The following is a 17,080-nucleotide window of genomic DNA, read 5'->3' on the forward strand; positions in this document are numbered from 1 at the left end:
AATTAAGTCAGCTCTGCATTATGCATTCACATAAACTCCAGGATTGATAGAGTATCTCACCTGTAGCTACATGGTCAATTTGGGAGCTATCCGGGCACCAACCATGGGCAAGAATTCCCGTATGACATTTAGCAGAAGGGTGTCTCCAATTTCTGACTATTAACGATTCTTGCTGACGTTTCTCCCCAGAGCAGAGGTTAGTCTCAGTTTCCTTGGGAAAATTTCACTGTGGGTTTTGTCTGCCTAAAAATCCTACCAGAGTTTCAATTAAAATAGTCTGTACTTTCAGCTATATATGAACATTGCATGTCTAGATCCTGTCCCAGAACTATTCTTTACCTAAAGGTGGCTGCAATAAATCATTTGCAGATAAAGCCTTTTCTCTTCACAGTAGAGTTTAAATACTGAACTAATTTTGAGGGACCTTTCCTGTGCCTAATGAGGGAAATGAAATGGTTGCAGCTTTAATTAAAAAGCCATATACATGGGAAAGAAAATTGTATTTGAAATATATACCGTCACATGTCAACAGCAGCAGATATGCTACAACATGCAAATGGAGTTTTGGGCATCTGGATGTGCTGCTGCTTTCCAGAATAGACGAAAATGTGGATTTTCCAGCCATTTTGTTCCATCAAAAGGCAAAAGGCAAAAGGCAGAGATGCAAGTGTAACATGAAAGCACACCCTGCAGAGCCCACAGAATGTGTTCTGAGTGACTCCAGGGAAGAAAATGAATATTGTATTTTTGTGGGTTCATTTATGGGACAGTTTACAGCAGGGGGTTTTGAGAAAGCATTTGCAGCTATAAGCGAGCAAGATAAAGTCCTGCGGCAGCACGTGAGGGGCCAGGGAGTTACCGAGTTGCAGGCAGCCGTCGTGCTTGTTAGCGGCTGTCTGCGAGGTGCGGCATGCACGTGTCTGTGTGAGACGCAAACATTATTAGTACTGCTGCAGTCCTGGGGAAAGGGCCGCGAAGCAGGATGCGTCTGCCCTCACCTTTCCAAACTTCAGCTTCCTCTTTTGGTGAGCTCCCGAAGAGCATCGTATTAAAATTGCAAATTGTTACTGTGGAAACAAAGTGTAAATAGAGACCCATCCTTGAAGCTTGACTTTGATGTTGGAGCTGGAGTGGAGGAAGCAAATTATTTACTTCGGTGCCATTTTCCATTGGAGACTCCTCAGGTGCAGCGGTGATTTTAGTGACTTCAGCCCCTTTGGACTCCTGCTGGATGACAATGGGTGTGTTCTTATAACAGGAAGTTTCCATTAGCTGCTTCACAATGCTGCTTTCATCTTGGTTCCAAGCAGTGACAGATCACCCTGTGAAGTTCCAGAAGCATTGCCTCTTTAGTCTTGATATTTTTAAGTTTTGTTGAACATTTTAATTTTAGGTCCACATTCTGCTAATTTGCTTCACTGCCACCAGAAACAAGATGAGCATGGCAGGGGAGAACAAACTTTGCGCTGCCTCTGTGACACGTGAGCCATATGGGGCTTCTCTCAGTGTTGGTGACACTGGTGGCATTCTTGGATGACGTGGATCTAGGTTTAGTCAGATCTAGAGTATGCTAGAGATGTGAAAATCTGTAAAAAGAAACCCAAGAGAAATGGTGAAAACTCCAGAAAAAATTGAGGAAAACCTTAATTTTTCCATTCTGCCCCCAAGATATTTTTTGGTGGTGAACTTTGGATAAAAAATGTGATTCCTCTGAATTTTTCTTTTCTTTTTTTCTTGCACTTTTGCAGTTTCTTCCATTTCTCCAGGTTTGTATATTTCCAGAATAGGCCCACGGAAATCAGTGCGTCTTAAATTAGTTATGACTACTTCAGTTTTGTTGATTCTCATGGGTCTACTCCAGGTACTACTAAATCTGGATCCATGCTGTTGTTGCCAGATACTGTAGAGAAATACTTATTTATATCTGGTTAAGTCAGGGAAAGAATCATGCCACATATTTTCAGCCAGTCTGGATTCCAAGAACCCTAGGCATTGCAGGAGAGCACCTTCTGGCTTCCAAAGCACATCCAGGAGTGGCAAGAGCATCCCAGTTCTGCCAGATTCAGTCCCCAAGACAAAGTGCACAGTCAATTATGTCCCAGTATCCCTGGAAGAAGCAGATCTGGAAACAGCAGCCTGAGAGCAGGACTAGCTAAGCTCCCAGCTGGCTCTGGAACTGTTCTGTAACAAGATACTTGCTGCTGCTTCTAGATGCCTGGTATCCAACCTGACTCTACCTAGATTCACAGTAAATGGATGGTAGTCCCCCTCTGCTGCCTGGCAGTGATACACTAGACATAGGAGTGGCCTGATGAAGAAGGGGAGTCCTGCACTTGGCAGGGGGTTAGACCCAATGGCTTTCTGGCCCCTCCCAACTGTACAATTCTCTGATTATATTCTGTATGTGATAGAGGTTGCTGATTTTCCAGGTGTTCCAGACTCATGAGTTAAAGTATCTTTCTCCTGATGGTTAGGCGGTCTTGAACCTCTTGCAGCCTGTAGGTTGAATTCTATTTCAGATAAGCTCTTGGGGTGGGGGGAGAGACACATTTCAGTGTTGGGCAGGGCCAAAGGCAAGTGGGACAGGGCCACAAATACCAAAAGTGCCAATGAAGTTTTGCTCATAGTTCTTGCTGTCAGTCACTGAGCTTTAAGAAAGGCATTTCAACCTCTGAGAATGGGGAAAGGGAAAACCTGTACAAAAATCAGGAAAGCGCCCCATGATTGATGGTTGGGGAGAAGGGGACAGGGAGAGCAGATTGGAACTCCAGGAGGAACAGACTGGGACACAAAGGATCCCAGTCCTGGTTGTTGTGAGATACTCATATCTGGGATTGGTGAGAGAGGGAGGGAACAGTGAAGAAGCAGCTCCATGGAATTCAGAGGATCATACATAGTCAGTCTAGCAGAGAGCATTGCCTCTTTGCTTGAGGCCCTCAGTGAAGATCTAAGTCTGTTCTGTGTCATACACCATGCAGTATAAGCCAGTGGACAGATTGTTGGTAATGTCAGTTCAGAGAGGAAATCCAAAGGTGAATATTTGTTGCTGGGAAGAGAAAAGGGACCACTCAATCCACCAGGATAAGGAGAATTTGGTACTCCTTTCTTTTCTCTGCCTGTAAGGACAGGACAGTTTGCAGGCAGGATCCTTCCCACCCATTAAAGGATTAAACTCTCATAACAAAATGAGCACTAAAAACCCATCTGGAGCATATTGTGTGCACTCACTGAAACATAATTTTGCCTCAAGAGAGGAAGAAAACCTCTTGATGTGTACTGCCCAGAAGACACACACACACACACACACACACACACACAGAGAGAGAGAGAGAGAGAGAGAGAGAGAGAGAGAGAGAGATGCTTTCCCATGTTATTTATTTATGTATTTAATTATTAGATTTGTATAAAGCTGCCCAATTAGCATTATGCTCTCTCTGCTTTACCTGTTTGCAAAATGACGACAAGGCCTATTTAGGTGAGGGAAGACAACCCTTAAGGCAACTTAAAGATATTAAAGCAATTTTTAAGATCTAAAACAAACTGATTAGATTTGCCAGTTGAAAGACACAGTGACAAGATGAAGAATGTGGATTAGATAGCACATGTAGCGTGTTGGCAAAGTGTTTATTAAAGGTTTCCTGGTGGCCAATATTCTTGTGCCATGTTTTTCTAAATGCAGGTAAAGTGATGCATGTTAATACTGTCAAAAGTGAGGTCTTTGTTGGCATTTCACTAGATATAGTCTGACACCCCTTCTGAGATCCTCAAGAATATTAGGATATATTTCTATGAACACCTGCAGTGATTATAGCTCTTGTAGAGAACTATGATGATCAGAGCACTAGGACAAGCATCACTAATTAAGATAGAAAAATAAATCTTGTGTCTTTCTTGAGCTTCCCTGGAGCAACCTGGCATGCTGTCTATAGGTTCTGTAGAAATAAAGCATAATAAACATTGTAGGCAGCTTCACTAAAATTTTCACTGGTCTTTGAAACATGGTTTCCTTAAAAGTAACCAATTCCATTGCTATTTCACTCTTGAGAGCTCCTCTTTATCCCCCCACCCATGCACCATTCCTTTAGAATTTCTGAATGTTTAAAATGTCATCCCTTAAGGAAGGAGGTCTGCAGAAATCTTGAGGTGTGTGTGTGAGTAAGAATGCAAATGAAGATGCAATGGTATAGCACACACAGCTCAGCTGTGATTTCTGTATTTGGAAATCAAAAAGAAAGCAATTTCAGGAATGAAATTTAATAGGGGCAAATGTCAAGTTCTGCCCCTAGAAACATGAAAGTAAGTGCATTGTTACAAGAGGGGGGATGCTTGGTTCAACATACTACAAATGAGACAGATCTCAGTATGGTTGCAGATCACAAGTGGAATATGAGTCATCCATGTGATGTGACTGCAAAATAAATAAATGCCATCTTGTATTGCATTGATGGAAATATCACTTCCAAATCATGTGAAATACTAGTTCCTCTCTACTTGCCCCTGGTTAGGCCTCATCTTGAGTATTGTGTCTAGCGTGGGCAACACAGCATAAGAAAGACACAGAGAAACTGGAAAAGGTTCAGGGGAGAAAACAAAGATGATCAAGGGACTGGAAAAAAATGCCCTATGAGGAGTGACTGGAAGAATTGGGCATGTTCAACCTTGAAAAGAGAAGACTGAGGGGAGATTTCACTGCTCAGCAGGCATTTCACTGCTCTAACACCACAGGACGTTCACTTGATCCTCACAGGAGAGGACTCATGGTTCGCTCTCCCTTGGACAGCCCCCTGCATGTGGCATTAGAGCTCCAGGCTGCATAAATGCTATTTCAAGAAGAGTTTGTAGATTAGGCCAGAAAAGAACAGGAATTCAAGCAACCAGGCAGGACCTTGGAGAGCTCCTCTCAGAGCCTGGTGAAGTTCCAGACTGTATCTGCATATCCAAGCAGAGAACAAGTTCAGATGCAGCCAAAAAAGTGAGTCTGGACTTTGGTGAGGAGTTAGGCTGTCTGTAGCAGCTTTCCCCAACCTGGTGCCCCCAGAGTCTTTGGAAAACACCTCCCAGCATTCCTGATTTTTATCCATGCTACCCGGGGCACCAGATTGGAAAATGCCAGTCTGAAGTCTAGTTAAAAGTTCTTTCTTCCTCTTGAGAAGACTCCTGCGTGTCAAAGACCCCTACCTGTTTTTGCAGGCATTTACTCCAGTGGCACTGTGGGCTGAGGGAGGGATAAAAATTTGTTTGTCCCAAAGAAATGGAGCTGCTGGACAAGGGCTGAGTGGTTACTGTGGCTGTGGAGGCACAAGCAAGGCTCTTGGGGTGTTCCTGGCTTAGGCTGTATGTGTGGGACCTTCCAAAATGCATGGAGAAGGAAACTTCCTCCCCCAGTCTGATCCCTTCTGAGAATTCTCTACCTCATCTTCAGATCATTGAGAGTTATCAAGACCATCTGAAGTTCCGAGGAGGAAGGAGGAGTCAGATGCCACAGATAGGAGGGCACAGGATGATGGCAGTTGTCATCCAGCCCATTTGGAGAGTGTCTAGTTGGGAGAAGCTACCATATATTACCTTAGACTTCAGCTAGAAAAAAGATGAGTAAGAGGAGACAGGATAGAGGTGCTTAAAATAATGCACGGTGTGGTGAAAATAGAGAGGGAGAGATGTGTCTCCCTCTCAAATGACACTCAAACCAGGGCACCCCATGAAGCTGATTGCAGGGAGGTTTAGGACAGATAAAAGGAAGTACTTCTTCACACAGCTTATAGTTAACCTATGGAATTCACTACCACGGGAAGTGATGGTGGCAGATTCACAAGGGAGGAGGCTATCAGTGACTACTTGCTGGCTATGTGCTACCTTCTTTACTAGGAGTGGCTTGCTTGCATACACCAGTTGCTTAGACTCTGGGGCAGGAGGAGGTCTTGCACCCATCCTGCTTGAGGGATCCTGTGGGCAGCTGTTTTGTCACCATGTGTATGGTGTGGTGGATTAGATGGACCTTTGGTCTGATCCAGCATGGCTTTCCTTATGTTCTAAGGGGCTTTGTTTTGGAATCTCCTGAAATCCAAATTGAAAGTCAGGAAGTGCTTTGCTGCCTGATCATGCTCTCACTGAAATTACAAAGGTTTGAATACCATCTTCTCTATACTGCACATTAAGGAGTATCAAATGTTCTTCTCAGTTGGAAAACATTTATTTATTCATTTAAAACTTTTATATGCCATCCCTTATGCATGACATCTCAGGACGACTTACAATCATTAAAACAAAAACACAAAAACATAAGGACTATAACAACTAGAATGGTGGTTTCCGTGTCCTTCATTAGGGAACAAAATATTTGCCCGTGTTCTTGCAGGCTCATCTTCAGATACAGCATCAGCACACACAGCTTAAAGGATGATGGCCCACCCTTGGCAATTCTTGTCATTTTCTGAAATCATCCATTATTTGGCTTGGAAATTACAGTGGGTCACCGAGAATAGGTTTGAACAGCAGAAAGGGGTTAAGGGACTGGGTGATGGGACAGTATAGCAGAAGACATTCTACACAATCAAGAATGAAAAAGGAGGGAAAGATAAAATTTAATGAGTGGCCTGGCTTGGTCTGAAACTCTGTGGATGGAAGGTGGGAGATTAGATATGGATTGGAGATAAAAGAAATGAAGCTGGTGGAGGAGACCTTAAATTATAGGGAAACAAGGAGGGAGTTTCTAGATAGTTTCCTTCTGGCCCTGAAAAGAATAAAGCTGGTTGTAAATCCATGCTGAGAGTCCCCAGCCATGTCAACAAATCCTTTTGATTGATGGCATCAAAGGTAGCAAATAGATCTAAAAGGATCAGCAGGCACCCATGACCTTATATGTTGCCATCATTGACTAATGGAAACAGGAACTGAGGGGAGAAAGGCAATAATGTTTTGTGCCAAATGCAGTTATTCCACAGAGCTCACCTCTGCAGAAGGTAATCAGCAAGCAGGACTATTTTTCAAGGCAATTGTTACATTTACAAAGAGTGGTCTTTGCAGTGAGCAAGGAGGCCCAAGGTGGCTTCAAAGCAAGAAGGGGCATTGTGGTTACACTTCACATGCAGTTTAACTGAACTTTGGCACACACAAGCTGCTTTTCTTATCCCTGCATTTTTAGGAGAAAGGCTATTGCGGTGCATCGATCTATATTTTTCCTCATAGCTGATGCAGCAGGCAATTTGGATTCTGCACTCACCCTAGGATTTGGTAGCAGAAGGGATACTTTTTCAAAATTAAAAGGTTGGCTACAATATCTGTGAGAGATCATCATGCTATCGCAATGGTGTACTGGTATCATCGTTGTAAGTACTCACATTCCGGGGTGCAGAAAGGATTGAAGAATATGGAAAGTATACTCTTTCTTGTCCTTACACCCTGCAACAATTTGGGTCACCATCTGGCCCCACAGACAATGGCTCCATTTGCATTTTTATACTGCAGTTCATTGCAGGAAGGAATACGTTTTCCTTGGTCTGTGAAATTATGATACTTCCCAGCCCTTCACTCTGCATCTTTCTCTCTCTTTCCAATTCCTTCCTCATTTTCCTTCAGTGGTTTCCTGCAGCCAAGTCACACATCCTGTCCAGTGTGCTGAGAATATGATTCAAGTGGATCCAAGTAGATTTGATCATGAAGCAGCCATATGACTGGTTCTGCAATCCCATAATTTGGAGCGCAGCCAACATTTACCACATTGCCGCAGATTTATGGATTCAGGTTGGGAGGTCTCCCTGCCACTTCAGTGCAATGTGACTGTGGGGAGACATTTCTCTACATTTGCCAGTGTGGAAATGGCTGGCTGTGTGTCACTGTCAGGTGTTACATCCAGCCTGCCTTGATTCTGGCATACAAGAACAGCTTTTTGGAGCATTGGACTCGTGTGCAAAGCGTGACCTAGCCAAACACGCAACAAATGGCAGGGTCATATATCAGTGGTTGCCCTGGCGCCAGCCAACTTTGCAGGAATTTGGCACAGGCTGAATATTCCTTCCTTCCTTCATGGCCATCGTGTGATGAGGTGATAATGAGAATGGATATGGATTGAGTTGGAAGTTGTGCAGGAATAGAAATGACCACTTTAGGATGCATCCAACTCTGCCTGGCTTCCCTGAGTCCACATGCTCATCATGTTAATTTGGTTGTATGAACTTGCTTGTATGACAGTTGCTCCAATCAAAGCATATTCCCCTTTTGTTTCTGATTGGTTTGTGGCAAGAGTCATCTTCTAATTCCCCCAACTTCCTTTCCTCTCTCTTCTCTCTCTTTCATTGGCAATTTCCTCTCCACTAACTATTCCTTTCTTTATTCCCTGATGTTTAACTCATTTGTAGGGAACAAGTGCATAGGCTGGTATAGATGATTGTTCATAATCTCCCTCAAAAAGTATTCAAGAACATAAAAACTGCGCTACAGTTTCTGATCAGAGACCTGTTGGAAACAGGCCAAAAGGGTGAACCCCAGCATCTGCTCCCATGGAGGCCAATCAGATACCCGAAATGGAAGCAGGCAAGCAGGACCCAAATAAGCAGGACATAAATGCATTTTGGCCCCCTGCTTATGCAGCACATAGCCTTGTGACTGGTACCAATTGATCGACAGCCTCCATTACTTTGCCCGGTCTCTTTTTAAAGCCAACTGGTGTTGATTATAAGCGGAAGAAAATGTAAAGGAAGATGTTAAGCCAGTAATTGAACATATGATGTAGCTCATTGGTAGAGACAGTGAGAAAAATCCAAAAAGATCTTACAGTGTAAATATAGTAGTAGCACTTTCTAGTAAATCTGAGAATAGAGAAAAGGAGAAGCTGGACGGGCTGGTGGGAGTTGAGGTCCATAACATATGGTAGCCTTGTCCAACCTCAAATTGTTTGGACTACAACTCCCAGTGTTCCTCACCATTGGACATGTTGGCTGTAGCTGAAGGGAGTTGAAGTTCAAAGTATCTGTAGAACACCAGGTTGGGGGACACTGGATGCATGTCTTTTAGGGAAATGGTGATACAATGTCTTGCTTCTCGGATAGTATTGTAGCTCATCTGGATGTTTGCAGTTCAGAAGGAGCCTATTATTGGAATCTGCTTAGATAGCAAAAAAGTTCAAAGAAGCCAGGGCCTAGTTTAGAAAATGTACTGCAGGCAAAAAAGGAAATTCAAAACCACAGGGGTGAGGAAATGCTGAGTGCCAGTAGACTGAAGGGGCCAGAGATTTTTGAGGGCAAGGCAAAGGGTCATGCAGGAGAAAGCAGGTCCAGCTTCAAGGCTGGGCATTTGGACCCCTGCTAAGGCCCCACATCCCAGCAGGGACCCACTGGCAAATGCCCCATGGAGTCACTCCTCCTCACCATGTCAACCTGCTTGTTCTCCTGTCTCTTTGCTGGTCCAGACAGCAGTGAGGGTGAGGAGGAGAACGTCACCTATTTGCTCACTGGCTTGGTGGTTGCCAAGCAAACAAGCTGTAGCCATGCTGAGGAAGAAGATGAAAAAGAAGAGCAGCTGGTGACCATGGTGATGAGACTGTAGGCTTACCAAGGGGGTCCAAGGAAGGTGCCTTGCCCATGGGCTCCCAAAAGCCTGGAGCCAGCACTGTGGGCATCTAGGAAGAAATCTCTAGTTAGAACAGGCATCTATTAACTAACCAACCCACATATTTATATTCAGAATTGTCAGCCAAAGTTGGGAGAGAGGCAAGCCAATGAGTTTGGGGACTTCCAATCTTCCTTATTGTCTTTGCAGGGCTGTTCTGGCCTTAAATTATACCCAACATCCTCTGGTAGATCACATGACATTCAGCAAGTGAGGACCAGTATGGTGAAGGGAAAGTAAGGCAGACCAGTTGAGGCAGAAGCACGGTCTTGATTTATTTTTGCATCTCTGCCCCACTTCTACTAGGCCAGATAGCAATTAGGATAAAGTTTCCAAAGAAAAGCATATTTAAAATATAGACACAATTATACAGTTATTTTATCTCAAGCTGCTAGAACAAAAACGTGCCCGGAAAGTGGCAAGACAGAGAAGTCCTCAAATGGGGAAGGAGCCGCCATAATGTCAATCCAAACCAGGGGTGGCAACTTGTGGCCCTGCAGATGTTTTGGCTGACAACACCTGCAATTCCCTCACCCTTGGCTCTGGCACCTAGAACAGATGGGAATCACAAGCCAAACCATTAGAAGGGTCACTTGCTGCCCTCCCTGGTCTTGGCTAAGATTTCTCATGGTCGATTTAACAAGGATTAAGAGAGTTAGTGGAATCCACTTAGGAGAGGGGTTAAGTGATTTGCCTAGAATCTTCCTCATGCTGCACCCTCCCTGTGTGTAGGGCTGCAAAGCCCATCAGCTCTAGCCAGCACATTTGTGTATGATGGGAGTTGTAGGCTAACACATTTGGCAGGTGCCTGGTTGGGAAAGTCTGGGCTACCACATTAGTCATATCTCCTTCACAGCCAGATCCTGACTTTAGTAAGCAGCCATTTTAGGAAGTCTGAATTTTCTTATCCTATGTTCTTCCTGATTGCACACAGGAGAAAACAATGCAATATGTTACAAGTGCATCAACCTAAAGAGATTTCTGGAAGTCCTTGGCATAAAAATGCTATTGCTCTAGCCTATTGTCATTTGGAATGAATTTGTACCCTTGTGCAAAGCACAGAAAGAAAAGATAAACAGAGCACACATTGTAAAATATTAACCTCCATATTTAAACAGGCTGGCAGCTCATAGCAAACAGCAGCTGTTCTCTTCCAAGGTTTGGAAGAAACAAGGGAGTTTCAGTGAGAAGAAACGGTTTCTTTAAAGCATATCTAAAATTTTGAGGTGCCCTCTCAGCTCTGAGCTCCCAATTGGTCTTGTTTCATCTTCTTCATTTTTCACACATATGCTTGCAAAAAAACAAGCAGACGGCTAACTCATATTTTGCAAAAGAAAAAAGTCCCCCCAAAGCCCATAGCAAGTATGGCCTTTTCCTCCTCACCCTGCTCAGAAAGAATCAAGCACCTGAATGCTATACTGATGGTTAATCTGAAATGGATTTAATTATTTTTGCAAAGAATAATGAAGTTACTAGGAAGCATTGGCATCAATAATTAAGGCCAAAATGTACATGTTAAATGAACAAAGTACATTTAGTGCTGCATTTTCCTCACTTTTTAATGTGATTGCCTTTGTTCACTTACTGCTAATTTGGAAAATGAATTTGCTCACAATAGCACTTGAGGCCTGTGTCTGTGAGACAGAGAAGGAGGGAGGGAGGCAGGGAAGGAGAGACACTGTGTGGTGGCATGAGAAGAAGCAAGATCCTGTGTGAACAAGAATTGTAATTAAGGTCTTTCACAAGCACTGGCTGTCAATGGTGCATTAACACTGGGTATCTTTCAGTTAGGAAAAGCAAGCTAGCTGGCATGGACTCTAATGCTTCCTGGGCCATGTGATGGTTAAGAAATCTGTATCCTTGTGTCACCAAGACTACAGTTTAAGAGGGCAAGAAAAACATAATTGCTGTGCAGTGACTTTTGAAAGCTTAACTGAATTTTCATTCATGCTTTTTTTTTTTTTTTGGCTGAGATCTAGTTGAAGAGGCTATACAGCAGTTCTAACAAACATCCTTTGTAATTTGGGGGAAATGAATGTGAAGATATATAAGCATATAGCCTGGCAAATGGAAGGCGTCACGGTGATATCACAAACTGCCTGTAGCCGAGTATATTACCAATATTTCATAATGAACGCTCTTATTTTACCTCATGGCAATTACATTGATTGCTGTTGTCTACACAGTGAATTGCTGTTAATGCTGTTAAGGGGATAATTTTCTTCCAGAGGAAATTCTCTTTTCTGTTCTTCTCTTTCTTTTCTGGTGGCCTTTGGTGGAGCTGGTCTGCATTCTCAGGTGCTTTGGAATGTGATGGTAAGCCACATGTCTGGGTTTGGAATAATATGGGCAGGAGCTAAGCCAACACCTGTTTTCATTTGTGTTCCTTCCTTTTCATTCAGCCTCATTAAGTTGCCACTATTTCAGGCTTTTGTAGATTTGCAATCAACCTTACACAGAATCATGAATATTGCCTTGCAAGCAAGTATCTCTGCCTTCTTATCAGGGCCATCTTAACAGCATTATGGGCCCCTGGGCAAAGCAATGTACTGGGGCCCCTAGGACAACTGCAACTACTGTTAATTTTGGAAGTTTTCCAATTTTCCAAGGGTTAACATACACAGATTAGTATGGGGCCCATGGGCAAGTGCCCATCAGGCCCATGGGTTAAGACGGCCCTGCTTTTTATTACACATGTGCTGCATTCTGCTGAAAGAGCAGGGCCAGAGCAGGAGGCAGGTAAATAGGTAAGTTGCAATGTCAGTAGGCTCTCTCTGGATTTTGGGCTTCCAGCAGGTATTCTTGATGTCAGCCCTGATAGTCAGATATAAGTTGATTTAGTTAGGAAGCATACCTGGATCCTGCACTTCAAGAGTTAGCATCTGAATTTCAGATATGCAGACAAGTCACCTGAACAACAGCAGAATACAAAGGAGTTGCAGCTCAGGACAGAGGCTAACAAAGGATGGAAACTGATGCATGTCAGCTCAGAAGTATGAATAGGGGGCAACATGCATTTGACTTGGAAATAGAACACAATTATCTAGTTCGCTGAACTTTTAAAAGCAATTATCCAAGCAAAATTTATATACATTAGGAGAAAGTGCATACTAAATTATGTGCATTTAGAGAAATTCTGTAAACATGTGTACAAATTTTTGTTCAAACAAAACTGCCCAGGTCTGGGCTGTTCGTGCAGACCTTTCTTCTTTCTTTTTAAATAAATGCTGCAAACTGGGTGGAAACAGAACAGAACAAGTTTGGTCTTTAAAATATGTGCATGTTATAAAAGGCAAAAAAAAAAAAAAAAGGATCTTTGTCTTTCTCTACCAAGAAGTAAGTCCTATTGAGCTAAACGGGGCTCACTTCCAAATACAGTGGGTAGAGGATTGCAGCCCAAAAACCTTAGATGTGACTCCAGCATTGGCTGAGAGTGCCTTTTAGAACTGAAATACTGATGCAAAGTGGAATCTAGCTAGCAATGAGAAGATTTCCCCTGTCTCCTTCCTTCTTTGTTTCTATGTTACACTCTGCCCTGTTCAACAAGAAAAATTTCTAAAATAAATTCTAGGATGGAAATATGTGCGTTCCCAAGCCTCTTTCTATTCCTCTGCATCTTCAACGCTCCTAGATTACTGACGTGCTTGTGTGCATTGATAAAACACTGCAAAACAGCATTACTGTGATTTTAGCCATGTTCTAGATAGTGCAGATGAGTCTCATCCTTTCTTACTTTTTCTTCTGTCCCAATTCTTTAGTACTCCTCCTTAATAAAAAGAATTCAGTGTTGTCCTGATCCCATTGCATTAAATAATTTAGTTCCCTCCCCTCCCCTCCCTTCCCCTTGTAGTGTCTGGTACAGGGGTTGGAAGCAGGATATTTGGGCTAAGTGGAAGACTAGTTGATCCATTCAGATAACTCTTATGTTTCTGTTTTCATCCATGTTAATATGGGGCACCATGGTAGTATAGTGGTTAGTGTCAGGTTAGGTTCAGGAAGACTTGTGCTCAACCCACATACTCCCAGGAGGCTCACTGGATGATCTTGGGCTGGCCATCCTCTTTCAGCCTAATTGGCTCCACAACAATATTGTGAGGAGGAAATTAGCAGGGTGGGAGGTAGAGCTGCAGTTAGACACAGAACAGATTAGGGGCTCAGGCTTACAGGACTAAAGAAAAAAGCACACATTTGTATGTGTTAATTTACACAAAAGGCCAGCTAATCCAGGTGGATCAGATGCAACAGAGATCAATGAACCTTTCTTTCGGCAAGTGCTCCTGGGCAGCAGGGGGGTGGGGCAGATGGCCTCCTAGAAATTTGGGACTCCAGCCCTAATGCACCATACCCTAACACTGCCTCTGTAGGAAGAACTAGGCATCCTGCAATCTGTGGAGGAACAAGGGGATGGAGAGAGAAAGGGCATATAGACAGTTTCACTCCTTTAATACATTTTCTAGGCAATAATACAGTCTGAATAGTGAACTGAATAATATATATATTTTCTCAACATAACATATAGTTAAACACTGGAAAATGCAAGCTCGTATCCTGAAATCTTTTCGATTTTCTGAACTATTATACTGTCAGGTGAATGGCCATGGTGAGCCATCACAGGGATACAGACACATTCTCTGGTCCGAAAGTTTAGACCCCTTCATATCCTAAATGAAGAGATCACTTTGGGCTGGGCATTGCTAAAGTGATGTTATTCCCCTCAGTGGTTAAGTGTCTGCAAAAGATTTCATGCAGGAATGTTGGTGATAGAGAAAATGGTCTATATTTTCCACTTCTAGCTGTGAAATCTTCCAATCATTTTCGGCCGTGCTAAAGCATGTGTGGATACGGAAGTGTAGCTGTGAGTTTTTTGTCTACTGTGGTCCCACAGGGATTTTTCTCATGGTGTGCTTGAATTTAGGCAGTGCAAATTCTCTTTCAACACCTTAGTAAGATAGGTTGTGTCAGCAGGTATGAGGGCTGCTCTGGGTGAACTGAAGTACCCCAACCAACGTCTAACTCTTACAAGGGTTAATACCTTCTCCTGTGGATGTCTAACCCGGGTAAATGCAATAATCTGATCTCTTTCTTCATAACCAAGGAAGTTCCAAGGGATCATCAGGGTTCAGCTCTATCATTCATAACAATTTTCCCAATTTGCTTATCTAATTCAAAGGGTTTCCTGACCTACCATTCAACTGTACTCTGCAGTACAGTGGAAGTAAGGATTAGAGCAGTGGTGATGCTTCTGAATGTGCAAATTGAATAGCAGTTCAAGGTCAAAAAAGGAGAATGCTGAAAGAAAGGTATATTTAGGATAATAGAACATGAATGCAGGCACATTAAAAACACATAAACAGCATGCTTTAGAATCTAAAGTTTAGATGATGGTATTGAATAAATCAGGAGTCTGTTTTCAAGGACTATGTACTATATTTTGTTCCTATAGATACTAGCTCAGAGAAATTCCACTGACAATGTCCTGTATTTTGAATTTCAGTCAGAAAGCAAAGATTTTTTTCTTCCTAAGTTGGGCATATGCTGCATGTGTCCATGGAGACAGCACTTCAGCAGATAGATGAGCTGTGCTGTGTTAGGAGAATGTACTTCCTAATTAGGAAAAGACCTTTGATCTAGGGTACATCTCCACAATCCATGATCCATGAAGCTGGCTACAACTTATGAGTTTCCTAATTAAGGAGAAGAAGGCATTTTTTCAAGGGTACATTTAAGAGTTATGTCCTGGGGCCTGCCAGGTGCTTGACAGCAGACCCCTTCTACTGTTCTTACAGTAGAAGGCAGGGGGTGAATACAGGAGGTCTATCATGTTCCTGATGCCCACCATAAACTGTGTTTGGCTTGATGGCTCGCAAGTTGTATAGGCATGGTCAAGAATGATGATTTGACCCCAAGCAGAGCTCAATATCTGTTTGAAATTTTCAAAGTTCACAATGAACTAATTAATATCTTGACTGTGTAGAATGGGGAAGATGAGAAACAGACAGTTGATACTCAAACTGAAACATGTCCAGGGATATGGATGTATATATCCCTAACAGAGGAAGGCATGATTTTGAGAATGGACATGCTCAAAATATGCACTTTGAAAACAAAGATCAATTCAGCTTGGAGGATACAACCTTTTCACTTTATATTTACTGACAGAATGGCTGGAGCAATAATATAGGGACCTAATTTATTTACTACACACAATACTTGAGCAGCTTTGTGCTGCTCCATAATCTTGGTCCCTTCCGGGATCACCTCCTGAATCCAGAATGACTGTCTCATTGTAGTAGATCCAAAGGGTTGTCCCTACCATAAGGTAGAGTAAGGCATCTGCCTCAGGCAGTAGTTTCTGAGGTGTAGGAAGTGGTGGCAAGATGCTAGAGGACAGTTATGTTCTCTGCACCCCTAGGCAAGCCTGTTGCCCTTAAATGCAATGGAGGACGTTGCCCATTTGCCAATATGGAGCAAAATTCAGCTGTTTGTCATAAGAACACAAGAAGGAACATGCTGAGTAAAACCAAGGGTTCATCTATTCCAACATTCTGTTCACATTGAGGCCAACCAGGTTTCCATGGGCAACCCACAAGCAAGACATGAGCTCAGTAGCACTCTCCTGCTCATGTTTCTCAGTTCCTGCTGCAAATAGGCATACTGCCTCTGATACTGGAGATAGCATAGAGCCATAAGGCAGGCCGTCATTGGTATCTTCCATGGTAGCCTTCTCCTCCATGAAAGTGTCCAGTCCTCTTTTCGAGTCATCCAAACTGGTGGCCATCACGACATCTTGTGGAACTGAACTCTGTACTGTAATTGCACACCATGTGAAGAATTGCTTCCTTGTATCTGCCCTGAGTCTCCCACCACTTGGCTTCAAGGGATGACCCTGGGTTTTTCTATTATGTGTGAGAGAGGGTAAAAGTCTCTTTGGAGAGCTAGTCTTCTTCAGCTATAATTTTTATTCTATTTGTCCACCTAGAATAATTAATTGATTGTCTTCCCCATTCCCTGCCACTCAATATTTTTGCTTCAATTCTCTTTCTACCTAACACTATTAAGACTGGCAATGATTTTGCATTGCTGTGTGGACAGCCTATTACCTAATAAATTAAAAGCCAGCTAGTAATTTTCGGTAAGCATGACAATGACTGTGTTTACCACTCTTGCAGTATGACATGGTGATTAAAAGCAGATAATAAGCATTTAAGGGTCACAAGGTTGCATTGGCACTGGTGACATCCTCCAGAACAGGAATTAAAACTGATTAATTAACTGTAACAGTCTTTAATATTCTGTTGTTGATGGTATGCTGTGGTTAAAACCCTAATAAGTGGGTTCCTTTTTCTTCCGTTGTTTAAATTTTATGTGATTCTGCAATTCTGATCTACAAAATCATTGGTGAAAGTGTTTTGATTTCTTAATTTGAAGTGGAAATGTGGATCAGCAGAGCATTACATGCACGCTTCCAGGACTGGTC

The 17,080-nt window shown here is 42.8% G+C and overlaps 1 protein-coding gene across 1 annotated transcript in view; it reads left to right on the forward strand.

The window, feature by feature from the left end:
• CACNA1I (calcium voltage-gated channel subunit alpha1 I) overlaps positions 1–17,080 on the forward strand; it is a 284,889-nt gene that overhangs the window by 8,477 nt on the left and 259,332 nt on the right. The gene's annotated exons all lie outside the window — the stretch shown is intronic.

The sequence above is a fragment of the Varanus komodoensis genome, unplaced genomic scaffold (genome assembly GCF_004798865.1).
Source record: "Varanus komodoensis strain SLA01 unplaced genomic scaffold, ASM479886v1 scaffold8, whole genome shotgun sequence".
Lineage (NCBI taxonomy): Eukaryota > Metazoa > Chordata > Lepidosauria > Squamata > Varanidae > Varanus > Varanus komodoensis.